The 15,071-nt window shown below is 43.1% G+C and overlaps 1 protein-coding gene across 7 annotated transcripts in view; it reads right to left on the bottom strand.

Moving 5' to 3' along the window:
* The window catches only part of RBM47 (RNA binding motif protein 47), a 93,142-nt gene that overhangs the window by 38,240 nt on the left and 39,831 nt on the right, over nt 1–15,071 (bottom strand). For 2 of the 7 annotated variants that reach the window (XM_082238192.1, XM_082238190.1), the window contains exon 1: nt 11,008–11,205. The exons of 3 other annotated variants lie outside the window; for them this stretch is intronic. The gene's annotated coding sequence lies outside the window, so the exon portion shown is untranslated. Of the gene's footprint in view, nt 1–10,354; nt 10,503–10,538; nt 10,799–11,007; nt 11,206–15,071 lie in introns of those variants that run through there. 2 more of the 7 variants (XM_082238194.1, XM_082238193.1) reach the window with 2 other exon arrangements.

Here is a 15,071-nt window from a genome sequence, read left to right as displayed (position 1 = left end):
CCAACTAGTAAGAAGGCCATCTATAAAGAGTTAATGGCAGCATAAGAAATCTTGGAACTCAGAAACTCTGGGTGGCGTAGGTATGATTTATAGAAACACAGGAATCTGGATAAAAAGCTTCTAACCTCTAAGGCTGTATTTCTTAAACTCGGGTCCCTGGCTATTGATGGACTACAACTCCCATCATCCCTGGCAGCTAAGGAATTGTGGCACTCAAATCGGAAGCGTAACACTTAAATTGTCAGCATAACACTCAAAACGGAAGTGTGGCACTCAAATTGGAAGTGTAACACTCAAAACGGAGCATGTTAGGCTTCCAAAAAAAGTTCGCAAACCGGAACGCTTACTTCCGGGTTTGCAGTGCTTGGGTTCCAAGTTGTTTGAGTACCAAGGCGTTTGAGAATCAAGGTACCACTGTACAGTCATCTTCTTCTTCCTCCTCCTCCTTGGAAAGGTCAGGATGGGGAGGCTGTCTCCACCACGTTTCCTCCTCCTCTGCCCAGCCCGACATCGTCTCCAGCAGCCTATTTGCTAAGTCTTATGTACTGCACTGAGAGCCCAGACCTGTACTCCACCTTCCCCTCCCTTGCTTTGTCTTCCGATAAAGCTCCAGCCCTGCCCATGGAAAACCTGTGCCCTTCTTCTGGGAGACTCGCCCATTTTGTAAACTCTCTTTCCCCGTCTCCGTCCTGCTTGCAGGCACTGGGGAGGGTGGATTTCGAACAGCGCAAGAAATTGCATGCCTGCTAATTGTCGTGCCATATTGTCGTCTCCAGGGCCTGAGAAGTGCAAACACGGCGTCTTTCACTTCTCCAATTTACCCCTGGCTTAACCCGTATAAAAACGGATGGATAAGGAAGTGATGGGAGCAAATGCCAAATGCAGTCAGACTTTTTAGCAAGAGGTTACTTCACAAGTTTGCTAGCCTACATTTCTTGTACCACGCTTCAGGCTCAGTGTAAATCTAAGAGGAGTTGGCTCTAACTGAAGCAGAAAATACCGAAGTGGGAATGGCAGATCAGGTTGATGGTTTATGCCAAAATATCTAAAATGACCAGAAGAATCAGAAATCAGGAAAATAAGCATTTTATGATAATCCATATCCATATTTTTTACCTCTCCATTGTATCCAAAATTCACCATTAGACTACAAGTGTTATTTCAACCCTACTAACAATTGTAGCTGTTTGCAATGGTTTTTAAGATAAATTATAAATTTTCCCCATTCCTTATTCAAATTTTGGTCTTCCTGGTTTCTGATTATTCTGGTCATTTTAGCCATTTCGGCATAATCCATCGACTTGATCTGCCATTGTCTCTGGTTGGGTGCACTGGTCTATTGCTGTAAGAAAGGTGGTCTCCTTGCAATTCCTTATTCCGTACATAAGTGGGTGCTGATGCAGAGACTGGACCCTCCATTTGAGATCTCTCAGATTACCAGTTCAAAACTCCCTGCAGATCCATCCAAGCCCTGACAGTGTTCTCCTGCATAAATTACTTTTGACCAGAATCCCAGGGCAGCATGTAGCTTCTCAGTGAAGTGAAATGGCATTAACCAGGGATAGGCACCCTAAGGCCCATGGGCTGGATGCGGCCCAATTGCCTTCTCAATCCGGCCTACGGACAGTCCGGGAATCAGCGTGTTTTTGCATGAGTAGAAAGTGTGCTTTTATTTGAAATGCATCTCTGGGTTATTTGTGGAGCATAGGAATTCGTTCATTTCCCCCCCAAAAAATATAGTCCGGCCCACCACATGGTCTGAGGGACGGTGGACCAGCCCATGGCTGAAAAAGGTTGCTGACCCCTGGCATTAACCATAGGGGTGATCCACTCAGGTCAGGAGTAAATGCCCCTAGGTCAATGCTACAATGCAGTGAGTGCTCCCTTTGTCCCCTGGTACTCAGCATAGCTGTCAACTTTCAGATTTGAAAGTAAGGGATCAGCAGCCTCACCTGTCCCGGGGACAGTCTATGGGATATCTAACAATCTGGGATAGCATCGGGAAACGGCGCTGGAATAAGGGAATTTCCTGCAAAAAAAAGGGAAGGTTGACAGCTATGGTACTCAGGCTCTTGGTTGGTATGCTCCAACTCCTGCAAGTATTCAGGTAAGCCAGAATCAAGCAAGAGAGTTTTTTCAAAGTTGGCCTCAGAACTGATCAGCTAAGGAAACAAACCTCTTTTCATCCTTCGCTACGTTGTCGCTGTCAAAATAATATTGTAATGGTAAAACAAAAAGAGCAACAAACTCCTATTGTTTGGCTGTGAAACTTCAATTGTACAGTATAATTGACCCAGGATGAATGACAAAGCCACTTCACATGTGTCAAGGAAATCTGAATTTGCCATCAAGCACTCAGTTAACAGAGAGTTGCCCTCCATTTGGCCTCTCTGTTGAGCACTTTGTGTTTGGAAATGTGGGTTGCATTCCCACTTTAGGTGTGATGCCATTTATGAAACGGCTGATAGCATGAAGACTTTGAAATGAAACACTAACTACCTGCTTTATCGAGAAGAGAAACGTGTGGGTAATCCTGTTCAGTAATATCTGAGAAGTGTCCAAATACAGCAAGAGAAACTGACGCAAGATATTGAAAAGAAAACTGAATGTATCTGTGGTATGCTAGAACATGCAATGCATCTTATTACTGGATTGTACTGATTTGGCTTGAAAGTGTATTAATAATAATCATAATCTTAGAAGCAGACCACCAACATTGAATGTCAACATTATTTTACACTTGAGATGACATCCTAATCAATATAGATGCACTAAGCATATGAAGGCTCTAATACTGATCACTTACCCGTATTTTTCACTCTATAACACGCACCCGACCATAACACACACGTAGTTTTTAGAGGAGGAAAACAAGAAAAAAAATATTCTAAACGAAACAGTGGATGTATGATTTTTGTGGTTCATGCTGTGGCCACAGACATGTGATCTGACAGTGAGTTTGGAGTAGCCCAATGCAAAAATCCTGAGGATCCATGTGGATCCACGCTTTGTAACCACGTTTTAAGTGGGGAGGGAAGAAAAAGCACTCAAGGGACAAGGAGCACGCGTGGGGTGGGTGGAGAAGGATGCTGCTAATAATGCAGAAGAGGGGTTTAAGGGGAGGGGTTTAAGGCTCTTCTCCCTCTATGCAGAAGAGGGGTTTAAGGCTCTTCTCCCGCTTTGCTGTTTCAAAGCAAGCCACGGAGGAGGGAAGGAAGGGGAACCATGGATCCTCTGTTCACGATTGCAGCAGATCCCCCCCGCCACCCGTAGGCATTCCCTCCATAACACGCACAGACATTTCCCCTTACTTTCTAGGAGGAAAAAAGTGAGTGTTATGGTGCAAAAAATACGGTATATGCTTTTAAAATATGTTATACATAACAGATGCCATTCTAAGCCCATGTGACTCTTTTAACATAAGCATATGAGAAACTCCATTTAAAGTGCTTGGTCAACTATATCTATGGCTACCGACAGAATGTGGGCTTAAGTCAATTGCTGGGTAGATGATTGTATGTCAGTCAATTTATTGCAAGCAATAAACCTTCCTGATGGCAAGCTGGGAACCTCCTCTCCATTCTCAAACTTGACCATAAAGTAGAACATAAGACAGCATTTCCTGTTACTGAAAAATTAGGCCACTAGTCTTCAACTGGTGGGTTGAGGGATGGGTTGAGATCAAGCTATGGGTCACAACAGCAGCACCATCAGAAAGATGCATGGTGAAAAGAATGAAGAAATGGGACCTTAATTCTTGTTTCAGTTAAAGGTGGACCCCAGATCAAGAAAGGTTGCAGACTATTGCTAGGCAACTTGAAAAGAATCCCAAGGTTTTCTATCTTCACTTAAAAGGGGGTGAGAAGCTAAGTTTCTAGTTCTTATGGAAGTTTGGGACCTTCTACACAACCATATCTCCCATTTAAAAGTCTGATGCCAAGTACTTGATTGCATGGGGCTTGAAACTTCATCCTGAAAACCATTAAGCCCTTGGTTCAACAGAACTGCATAGTAATAAACAACCCCCTCCCCAAGGGTAATAGTTTAAAATGCACTCTGGCTTAAAATTATACGTGTATTTTTTCCTTCCAATATACTGTGGGGACCAGAAATGTACTCCATCTAATGAACTTTATGGGCAGCATACCAACATGATAAAACAAGATCACAGGGATATATGTAATGCACATATCACAGTATGTAACACAAGCATTTTGTTTCCCCTGTTTGTTCTCATACAGCTCATTAAACTAGCTCAGAACGGATACTGCTCTACATATTTTTCACATGTATTTTTCAGGAAGTGAAATTCTCCCCCCAAGGATTCTGACTCCTTCCTAACACATGTAGCGAGCGTGAAATTGTGTGGCGTCAATGTTTGGCATGTTTACTCAGAAATAAGCTTTTCAGTGCTTTCAGATTCACACAGAAACGACAACGAGGAACCAAGTTAGTCCCTTGCCCAATGCAGAACTGGGACGGACTGGACTTTAAGGTGTCTTCCCATCCCCACATCAAAGAGCACTTGTCAGACTCCTCATGGGCTTTCACGAGACCTTGAAGCAGGGTCAAGACCTGAACGCCGAGGACGGTATCCAATGTCGCAGCTCCACCAACACAATGAACTTCTGAGCACACAGCAGTTCTTTTTTCCCTCCGGTCTTCTCCAGGGAACCCCCTTGGAGCAGATATTTGGGGCACACAGGGAAGGGAACGGAACCCCCAACACCATTTGACAGCTTTCTGGGTCATGTGGCCAGCATGACTAAACCGCTTCTGGCGCAATGGGACACCGTGACGGAAACCAGACCTCATGGAAACGCCATTTACCTTCCCGCCACAGCGGTACCTATTTATCTACTTGCACTGGTGTGCTTTTGAACTGTTGGGTTGGCAGGAGCTGGGACAGAGCAAAGGGAGCTCACCACCATAGTGCGGATTCGAACCGCCGACCTTCCGATAGGCAAGCCCAAGAGACTCAGTGGTTTAGACCACAGTGCCGCCCACGTTCTTTAACATCATGTGCACATGCATCCGAAAGCCTGGAACTAGACTAAACAGCAAGGCGCACACAATCTTAGTCATGTTCATTAATTCCAACATGTCTAGCCTGAGTAAAACTTAGCTGAATCCCGTCCAGTGTTTTCTGTTACTTAAGAATGGCTTTTGCTTGTGGTTTTTGAAAACAGAAATCCTGATATGCAGATTTCAGCCATGGATACGTTGGCTGCCTTATAGAGGTCATTCTGATGAGTTTGTAATTACAAGATAATTCTAGCTTTTGTTTTTATTCTTATTGGTGTTTAATTGGAGATTAATTAGTTCTTTTCCCTGGCATTTAAATAGTAGCTCCAGGAGAAGAAGGGGTAAATGGAGATTAATGCTGCAAATATGCATTTCTCTTTGTTATGGGTGGCAGTTTATAGCCATTTATAGATCTATTAATACTGCCAGCACTGTTGTAAGCATATTTTGATATTGTTCGACATACTGCATACATTTAAAAACTTTTTTCTGGTGTATTTCAATCTTGCATCAGGGTTATCTGTACAAAGTTCAAACTTTTTGCACTACACATTGCAGGACTCCCCTCCTCCTGCGTTTGTCTCTGCTATGCTGAGCAGACAATGGTTGTGTGTGCTGAGAGCATTTTTTTGCCCAACAGACCAGAAAACCAACTAACTCCTGAAGGTCAGGGATTTTGTTTTAAGGCTCCTTTCAGCTTTGCAGAAAGCCATGAGAGACGTCTAGGCAAGAACGCACACGGGAGTTTTCTCTGCGAGAAGCGAGTCCGCTGCATGCCCAATATCCATCTCTCCAACTAGCAACCCCAGAAACAAAGTAGCTTCTGGAAGGGAAGACAATAACAGCTTGCTGTCCTCCCAAATTGCTTATTGCTCTGCAAAAAAGAAAAAAGAAAAAAAGGACCCAACTGGATCCGTCAACACAACCAAATACGCAAGGTGCTTCCGGTGGCCCAAGACCAGAGATGGCTTTGGGCATCTGCAACACAAAATCACAGATCCAAAGGCTTCTATGAAATGGGAAATTGTAATTCCTGAGCAGCCACAGTCCCCAGGGAACTGCATCTCTCAATGGGGAGTTCAGTGGTACCTTGGTTCTCAAACTTAATCCATTCCGGACGTCTATTCCAAAAACCAAAGTGTTCCAAAACCAAGGCGCCCTTTCCCATAGAAAGTTATGGAAAATGGATTAATCCGTTCCAGACTTTTAAAAACAGCCATTTTTTTTAAAAAAAACAGCAATTTAACATGAATTTTACTATCTAACGAGACCATTGATCCATAAAATGAAAGCAATAAACAATGAACTGCAGTCACACAATCAATCAATCAATCAATCAGTAGCTGAACTGGGTTCCACACAGCCACACAAAAAAGAGCCACAAAAACGCAAAATAAATAGCAAAAACAGACAGACATTGGCATAACACTCCAAATGGAAGCGTGGCACTCAAATCGGAAGCGTAACACTCAAAACGGAAGTGTGGCACTAAAATCGGAAGCGTGGCACTCAAAATGGAAGTGTAACACTCAAAACGGAGCACGTTCAGCTTCCAAAAAAAAAGTTTGCAAACTTGAACACTTACTTCTGGGTTTGGGTTCCAAGTTGTTTGAGTACCAAGGTGTTTAAGAACCAAGGTTCCACTGTATTTGGGAGCTTGCCACCTATCTTGGCAGGTCTGCAAATTCCAAGACTGTGAAGACCACAAAAATCCCCCTACAAACTAGGGGAAAGGAAGGCTCTGGAGCTGCTCCTTAGTGTGTACTACCCATGCCCTCACTCTGTATTGTTTCTATATCATTTTAAAAGAATGGTTCTATTTATTTTTAAAATGTTTTTGGCTTTCCAATACTCCGGCTGCATTTGTGTGTGTTTGCACATAATCAGGGCACCATGCAAAATGCCCATTAAAAATTAGTTTATAAAAAGATCTGAGCCCTGCAAATAAATACAGAAGACCCGACGTTCTTGCCACCTCAGCATCCCCATTCCAACAGAAGTTTCTGCTGTTAATTTTCTCTCTGAGACTTGTGTTCCGACCCTTTACCTTTACTGTATTTGCTCAGGTGTAACTGACTGGAACTTAGTAAACAAGGATGCAGCTGATGACTAAACATGGGATAAAATCCACTCACTTGTATCCTTAGCTTATCCCCCACTAAATCTAAGCAAGTTGCTAAGGCCATTTTCCCAATTCAGTTTCCCTTGCTACACAGAGAGTCAGGGGAGATGTCCATTTCCCGCCCACTAGCTACAGGAAAAAAATATGTCCAATGCCCATTTTTATATCTATGATATTGATTTGCAGGCAGATCATTCTGGAAACCTGGGCAGCTTATTGTTCTGTCATTCTTCAAAGTTAAAACAGCAAAAAATAAATTAAAAAAAGATATCCAGTTTATCTGTTTTATCCTAAGATTTCAAATGCCTTAAGGTTGCACACTTACAGTGGTACCTCGGGTTAAGTACTTAATTCGTTCCGGAGGTCTGTACTTAACCTGAAACTGTTCTTAACCTGAAGCACCACTTTAGCTAATGGGGCCTCCTGCTGCTGCCACGCCACCGGAGCACAATTTCTGTTCTCATCCTGAAGCAAAGTTCTTAACCTGAAGCACTATTTCTGGGTTAGCGGAGTCTGTAACCTGAAGTGTTTGTAACCTGAAGCGTATGTAACCCGAGGTACCACTGTATTTTGGAGCAAGCGCTCCTGAAATTTGAGAGTGTGCTTGAGGATTAAGTGATTAAAGATGGACATTTTGGAAGGCAGAAAGTGCAATACCTCTGTCTACAAATGCACATTCAGTATAAAATGGAAAGCTCGCTTTCCCCATTTTATTCCGATTGCTACTGTGTTAATGGTGCTTTTTCTCCAAGGAACTCAGATGTTCCACCCCACCACCATTTCCTCCCTCACAAAAGTCCCTGGAATTGGGTCAGGCCGGGAGAGGGTGACTGGCCCCCAACCAAGGTCCCCCACTGAACTTAATGGCCTGAGTAGAACTCGTGTCTTCCTGATCCTCGCCCAACACTCTACGCATGACATATGGATTTTTGCTTTTGTGACTACTTCCAAAGCTGGGGTTCCCCTCCTCCTTCTGTCTCTCCATCCAACCAACCTATATGGGGCCATTTCATTTGGGAGCGAGTTCAAGAAAGCCTAGTCACTCAAGGACTAAATTAGCCTCTTGGGGAACATGCAAGAGGGCAAGACAAGCATATACTTGGAAGAAAATGGGACTTATGTGTGAGTATGTAGGCGTTCCTATTTTTCTATAACAGTAGCATTAAAGTCTGAGGCTGCCAGTTCTACATACCCTGATTTGGGAATAAGCCACACTGGGATTTACTTCCAAGTAAACATGCACTGTGTACCATCTGTCTTAAGCTGCCAATTCTTATGGTGATCAGTTTTTGTAAAAGAAAAATGTCATCACATGACAATAGATAACATTGTCACCTCTCTTTTAGCTTCAAATTGAGGCCCTTGTGACCCAAGAGAAGCTATAAAACTTAGAAAGTGGCAGGCTTGTTAGATCGTCTTTGTTTTTTTACTAGAAACCCTAGACTGATCAACCGCAGCCAGGTGTAAAATACATACAGTCAGAATTAAATGATTAAAGTGTGCTTCTGAGCATGTTCGGAGCCAAAGAATTTGTTTTTGGCTGGTAGCAGAACTGAGCTTTTGGTCCTTCCCCACAAAAGACAGCATACTGTTCTGTTCTGTTCTACTTTTCAGTAGGCTTATTTAGTTGGGAAAAGCCCTTCTGCCATTGCAGATCACTTGCAAATTTCCCAGACGTCTTCCAGTAAATCCTGATCTGTCTTCTGCCCACCGAGAACATGAAAACTGACCATTTAGCCACACAAACAACTACATACTGTATTGCGAAGTGTATAAGACAAATGAAGTCCACCACATAGTTGTCCTAGCAAATGAGGAAAACTAAAGCACTACAGTGGTACCTTGGGTTACATACGCTTCAGGTTACACACTCCTCTAACCCAGATATAGTGCTTCAGGTTAAGAACTTTGCTTCAGGATAAGAACAGAAATTGTGCTCCGGCGGCATGGCAGCAGCAGGAGCCCCCATTAGCTAAAGTGGTGTTTCAGGTTACGAACAGACCTCCGGAACGAATTAAGTACTTAACCTGAGGTACCACTGTATTACAGGCAGGCCTGTTTACAAAAGCTGCAAATTGGAGACTGCTCTTTTTGGTAAAGCATTTATTCAAAAAACCGATTCAGGTACAGAGTCATTGGATTACAGTCATGCTGATCTTTAGTCTTTAGGATACAGCGATTAGGAAGGGAACAGCTACCCCCAAAAGAATGGTTGAAATGTGTTGTGTCCTTTATACACAAATAGCAATGGCGAGCGGCTCAAGATAATTTAATTCATATTCATATTAATGTTGTTTAGGAACTGTTGTATTCCGGCACTATCCATTTAGCGTAAATTGGAGAGCACATAGGCTCAACAGGTAAATGCGGCCACGATTCAAAAAGTATCCGTTGCTTTGAGAAAGGTGGCACAATTGGTTTTTCTGGGCGACACAAAACTCTGACACTTTTACGCCACGAAAGAGCAGCGCACAGAAAAGCAAGCCTCTTTTGCATTGTTACATTTTGCAGTGTACAGAATAGCCCATTTGCCAACAAACCATACACTTTGCATTCCCCATGCGCAAAAAGTTGGTATGTGACTTTCTCAAGCTGTTCACAAAATGTGAAGTTTTGCGTGCAAGCAAGATTGGGGATCCCTATATAATTAACCTCTAATTGTATACTGTGTAGCTTCTAACTGCCAGTAAAATCCTCCATTTTTAACACTCTCTCTAAATCCGAAACTATCCGTGTTTATGCCAGAACATGTTAACACACATGTCACTGTTCGGGGGGAAAGCCACAAGAGTAAGCTAGCCTTCTTTCTAATATCTGTTTTACAAAGAAAACACTGAGCAGAACCTTGCACAGAAAATCAGCCTCTAACATCCAAGTTGCAAATCACTGAATTGCACATTGTTAATGTTGCAAACCCTAAACTCATGGGTTATTTGCCTGCTGCTGAGTCACATTGAAACCATTTCATAACTAACACTGGGGTGGGTTTTTTTGTTTTTTTGTTTAGTGCAAAACCACCCAAATCCATCCACAAACAGTCACTGAATGTTCACGCCTGCAAGTCACGTATGGAAATGAATACTACGTGGGTGCTATTTAACAGAACTATCTGGGACCCGTTTCGTTTTCATTCCACGTCATCACAAACGGTGCCCCTCTGCCGAAAGCCTCTTGGATAAGGAGAAGATGAAAAATATGAAACTGTACCTGGCAAGTACCTGGCGTTCGCCCTCTTTCGTGCAACTTCGCTCCCTCACTGGCAATGGAATGCCCTTCAAATCTATGGCTGGCTGCTTTTGGTAAATGTTTTACAAGACACTAAACAACCTTCAGTTCCACCCTCCATGCAAACACCGCTGAGAACAGGGTACAATGGTAACAAAGCACTTACAGGTAGTATTCAGGTAACCACAAATGCAGCAAGGGCAGCAGATTCGAGATTTAATCCCAGTGTGTGTCTCTCCCTGGCCACTGCAACTTTATCTGCCTTGCGGGGGGCAGGGGGGAGAAAAAAACCCCTCCATAGATATATCAGTCAAGACTATTCGCGTGTAATTGTGGGGCATAAATCGCAACAACCTTTCCCCTTATTGTTAACTTCTAATCTGTACTCAAGCCTAGGCGTGTTTAACTGCAAAAACCCGACAAGGAACAGTTAGGAAAGGAACAGTATTCGATTTCAAAATAAATCTTTGGAACGAAACAAAGACATTTCATTGACAGCTGCGTTTTTTTAAAAAAGAAGAAGAGCAGACGATACGTAGCACATTGAACGCAAGGAAAGGAAAAAGAGGAAAAGCAGAGAACCACAAAACTGTCCCATGCAACATGAATGGATATAAACGCACATACGGACTTACCTTTCAAGCAGCAAAAGTCTACCTCCCTCCATTCCTGCTTTTCGCCATCTACCAAAAGTTAAAGTTCTACTAGCCCCAAACCAGAGTTTTTGCATTCCATTCAAGTTAACAATTACAGAAGGATGAGAGCAGGAACTGGCACTAACACAGTGAGAGCATTTGAGCGGACAAGGTACTCCCCAGCAGTTACCAAAACGAACAGACCTTTCTAAATCCGGGAATTGCGCAAGACTTGAAAATAAGGCTTAGAGAGAGAGAGAGAGAGAGAGAATGAGAGAGAGAATAATTCCCTCGTAAATTAATTGCAATTGTCGAGTACACAGAGATTGGCGTTAGAACAGTGGAGAACAGGAATGAAACACGGCAAGCCGAAAAGCAGATAGGAAATCACAGCAAATGAACATGCAGATCTCAGCTCATTGCCAGAGGCAGGCCAGGGATAGACATGCCCAAATCCCAAACTGGAGCCTATGTTCTCGAGCCAGAGGAAAGCCTGGAAATGCTGCAGGTAGGCGTTCCTGCTCTGTTGACCACGTAAGGTCAGAAGGCCAGGACTGGTCAGTCTGGACTGTCCGGGCTTCATGTTGCCTTAGGGCTCTGAGCACACCCACTTTCAGGTAGCTGCTTCTACTTTGGCGATCAATCCTAGCTGAGTAAGATTGTCTTCCATGAACACAGTTTTAACAGTGAGCTCGTAAGTGACAGTGGAGGCCAGTTCTGGATCCACAGTGGGGACATAGGTTTCCAGGCAGGAGTTGATCATGGTGAAGGTTTGGCAAGTGTGCCTTCCTCTTAGCACGCTTCTCCCTTTCGTTCCGAGCTTGAGTGTCTTCAAAGCCCATGATACCTTTGGTAAAGGCTGTGCTCCAATTGGAGCGTTCACATGCCAGTGTTTCCCAATTGTCGGTGTTTATGCTACATTTTGTTAGATTTGCCTTTACATTTTGTTAGATTTGCCTCTTTTGTTGACCACCAGCATTACATTTTCAATTTTTAAGTTTGGAATAGAGTAGTTGCTTTGGAAGATGATAATCAGGCATCTAAACAACATGACCAGTCCAACGAAGTGAATGTTGAAGAATCAATGCTCTGACACTGGTGATCTTTGCTTCTTCCAGTATGCTGGCATTAGTTCTCCTGTCTTCCCAAGTGATGTGTAACATTTTTTGGAGACACCATTGATGGGGTCTTTTGAGGAGTTAGCGTTTATAAGTGATCCATGTTTCACAAGCGTACAGTAAGGCTGGGAGTACAATAGCTTTTTAAACAAGCATTTTGGTTTCCCTGCAACTCTCCCAGTCCTCTGCGGCTTCAACCCACCCATTCCCAGGTAACTCACTAGCCTAAGTCCAAGCCTCAGACCCTCTCCATTACAGATATACATATAGTTGCTTTTATAGCAAGGAACCTGAAAGCAAGGGAACATTGCACATTTACAGTCTTCATCTATGTTTATTATGAGGGGCGAAGAGAGCCTAGAGTGCCAGCAACTGCCAGTTTGCGAGCTTGAGAAAGTGTGCATGGCTGCCATACATCTTGTAATTTCCCAGACATAGCCGGGATTCATCCGTCAAAAATGACATCACGGCAGATTTTTTAAAAATCGGTTAAAATTTGGGCACACTGCAGCCCATATCAGAAGCATTGAATTTTTTGGCCATTTCCCTAAATTTTTTTTTAAAAAACTTCTTTTTTTGGAGATTTTTTTGCAAAAGAAAAGAGAAAAGCTTGACGGTTGGTTCATGCCTTCAGAACACACATGTTATATTTTCAAGTTCAAAGTCAAACTCAAGTTGTACCCATTTTCAAGATGGCTAGAAGCAAGGCCTTTCCAACAGCGTATATATTATTTAGACAGGCTCCCAGAATTCTTCGATGGAAGCTGTAACCATTTAAAGCAGCATCATGCTGCTTTAAGTTAGGGGTGTCATACACCCAGAATTTCCCAGACATACCCGGAATACTGCAGCTGGAAGCAGTGCCAGGCGAAAATGGGGAAAATGTCCGGAAAGTTCCAGACGAATGGCAATCAATGTTGGCAGTGACGTTTTTGCTTATTTTCCTTTAAAATAGCTTTAAAACCTTTGCTTAACAACTTTTGTGTTCAGATTTCCACTTTCTGAAAATATGGCAACCCCATTTAAGTGTGTTGTGTGAACATTGAATGACCTTCAACAAGATATGTCGTGGTAAATATGTCTTGAAGCTCAATATTGATCATATTTACTTGGAAGCAATGGGACATATGGCAAAGCTTTAGATTGTTACAAGTGTCTCTCCATCTTCTTTTGAGCTTATATCTCCCCATCTCTCCAAAAATATGGTTCATTCATATATATATATATATATATATATATATATATATATATATATGCTTTCGTAGATTTTCACGGGTACAGGAATGCAGGTTTTGGTGTCTTCGGGTGTCTTCCCGTGTAAGAGTCGGGGTGTCTGGGCGACGTTTCGACGAGGTCTCACTCGTCATCTTCAGGCTGGTGCTTTCGGCTTCTTGTTACTGGAACAGAGCTCTGTTCTCAGAAGCCGAAAGCACCAGCCTGAAGATGATGAGTGAGACCTCATCGAAACGTCGCACAGACACCCCGACTCTTACACGGGAAGACACCCGAAGACACCAAAACCTGCATTCCTGTACCCGTGAAAATCTACGAAAGCATATATATATATATATATATATATTATTAAACGGTCACAGACCAGATTAACTCGTACAGCTAGCCAGCGAAGCATAACACCGGGAAAAACAAAGAACAATTTCGATACATAACTGCAATTTAAAATTAGACAGCATAAATAAAATTAAGTATTTGCCTTCGCCTGCATATTGACATTGGAAAGCTCTTGTTTCCTGCGCCTAATAGCGGCTACACAAAATTTGGCCACATTGATCGTAATTTCAGGAACCTTATCTTCTACCAAGGCTCTCATACGTTGGAGTTCTGGTTCATTTTTAAGCTTTTGTAGAACTGGGGCAATAAAGGTCAAACGTAGATCCCCGTAGTAACTACAGTGCAGCAATACATGCAGACTTGTTTCCACTTCCGATGAGCCACATATATAAAGAGACAAAACTGTTGTCCAGGCAAAATGACACGCCCTGTGTGTTGCAAAGTTCTCCATTATCATACGGACACAAATAAATAAAAGGTATTTTTGTCATTTGCATGCCAATGGCAGAGAGTACTCTGACCCCCATGACACAGCCTCAGAGATCAACCTCTGTCAAGAGTGCATAGATATTCAAGGGCAGCTTGGCACGCCAATGTTTATTCATTGCCGAGAAGAGATGCGGAGTCCCCTTGCAGTGTTTGGGATATTGTCATGGGCCACGAGTCGGCTTCACCTGCTGAGCAGCAGCCTGAAGGAGCAGAAGGTGAAGGAACTCTACCTGCTGTGGATCAGCCTTCTTGCTCCTGATGAGAACCAGCCAGCTCCAGCTTTCTTAAGCAGGGTTTGCAGTCTCAGTCAGTTTCTGGAAACAACATTCGTCATTCCTGACTAAACCTTGCTGTTTGTTGCTTCTCGTGACCTTGGACCCTTAGCTTTCTTGACCCCCCGGATAATCTGACTACGTGAACTGAAATACTCCTGACCTTAGGACTGGGCTGAATCTTGCATACGGACTCTGCCTCCAAGCATGTACCCCCTGAGACTTGGCTGGTTGGCTGGCTTCTCCCTCCATTGAGCTCTGCCATGGCTGGCAGCACAAGGCTACGACCGATATCCTGCAATAATTCAGTATTGAAAGCTTGGTAGTGTGTGCGCTGGTGTTGTGGTGAAACAGCTGTGAAAATCTGAAAAGTCCCCACGCTTAATGGAAGTGGCTTTTTCAAACAAATGCAGATAAATCAGGAAACAGTGGTGGAATCCAAGCACATATAAAAAAACGTGCCAAAATGCTTTTTAAAAAATGTTTTGAAAAATACACTGGATTTACCATAGCTCACCGTCGCCATCTAGTGTCACATTTGTGTATTGCACTTTGCAACACGCTTAAAACATTTTATCTGCAGCTGTGTGGCTGAGCAAGAAATAAGGTTTAATGT

Source organism: Podarcis vaucheri, assembly GCF_965113315.1.
Source record: "Podarcis vaucheri genome assembly, chromosome: 9".
NCBI classification, from domain to species: Eukaryota; Metazoa; Chordata; class Lepidosauria; order Squamata; family Lacertidae; genus Podarcis; species Podarcis vaucheri.
The sequence above is the reverse complement of the archived record's forward strand: the minus strand, read 5'-3'. Positions and strand labels throughout refer to the sequence as shown.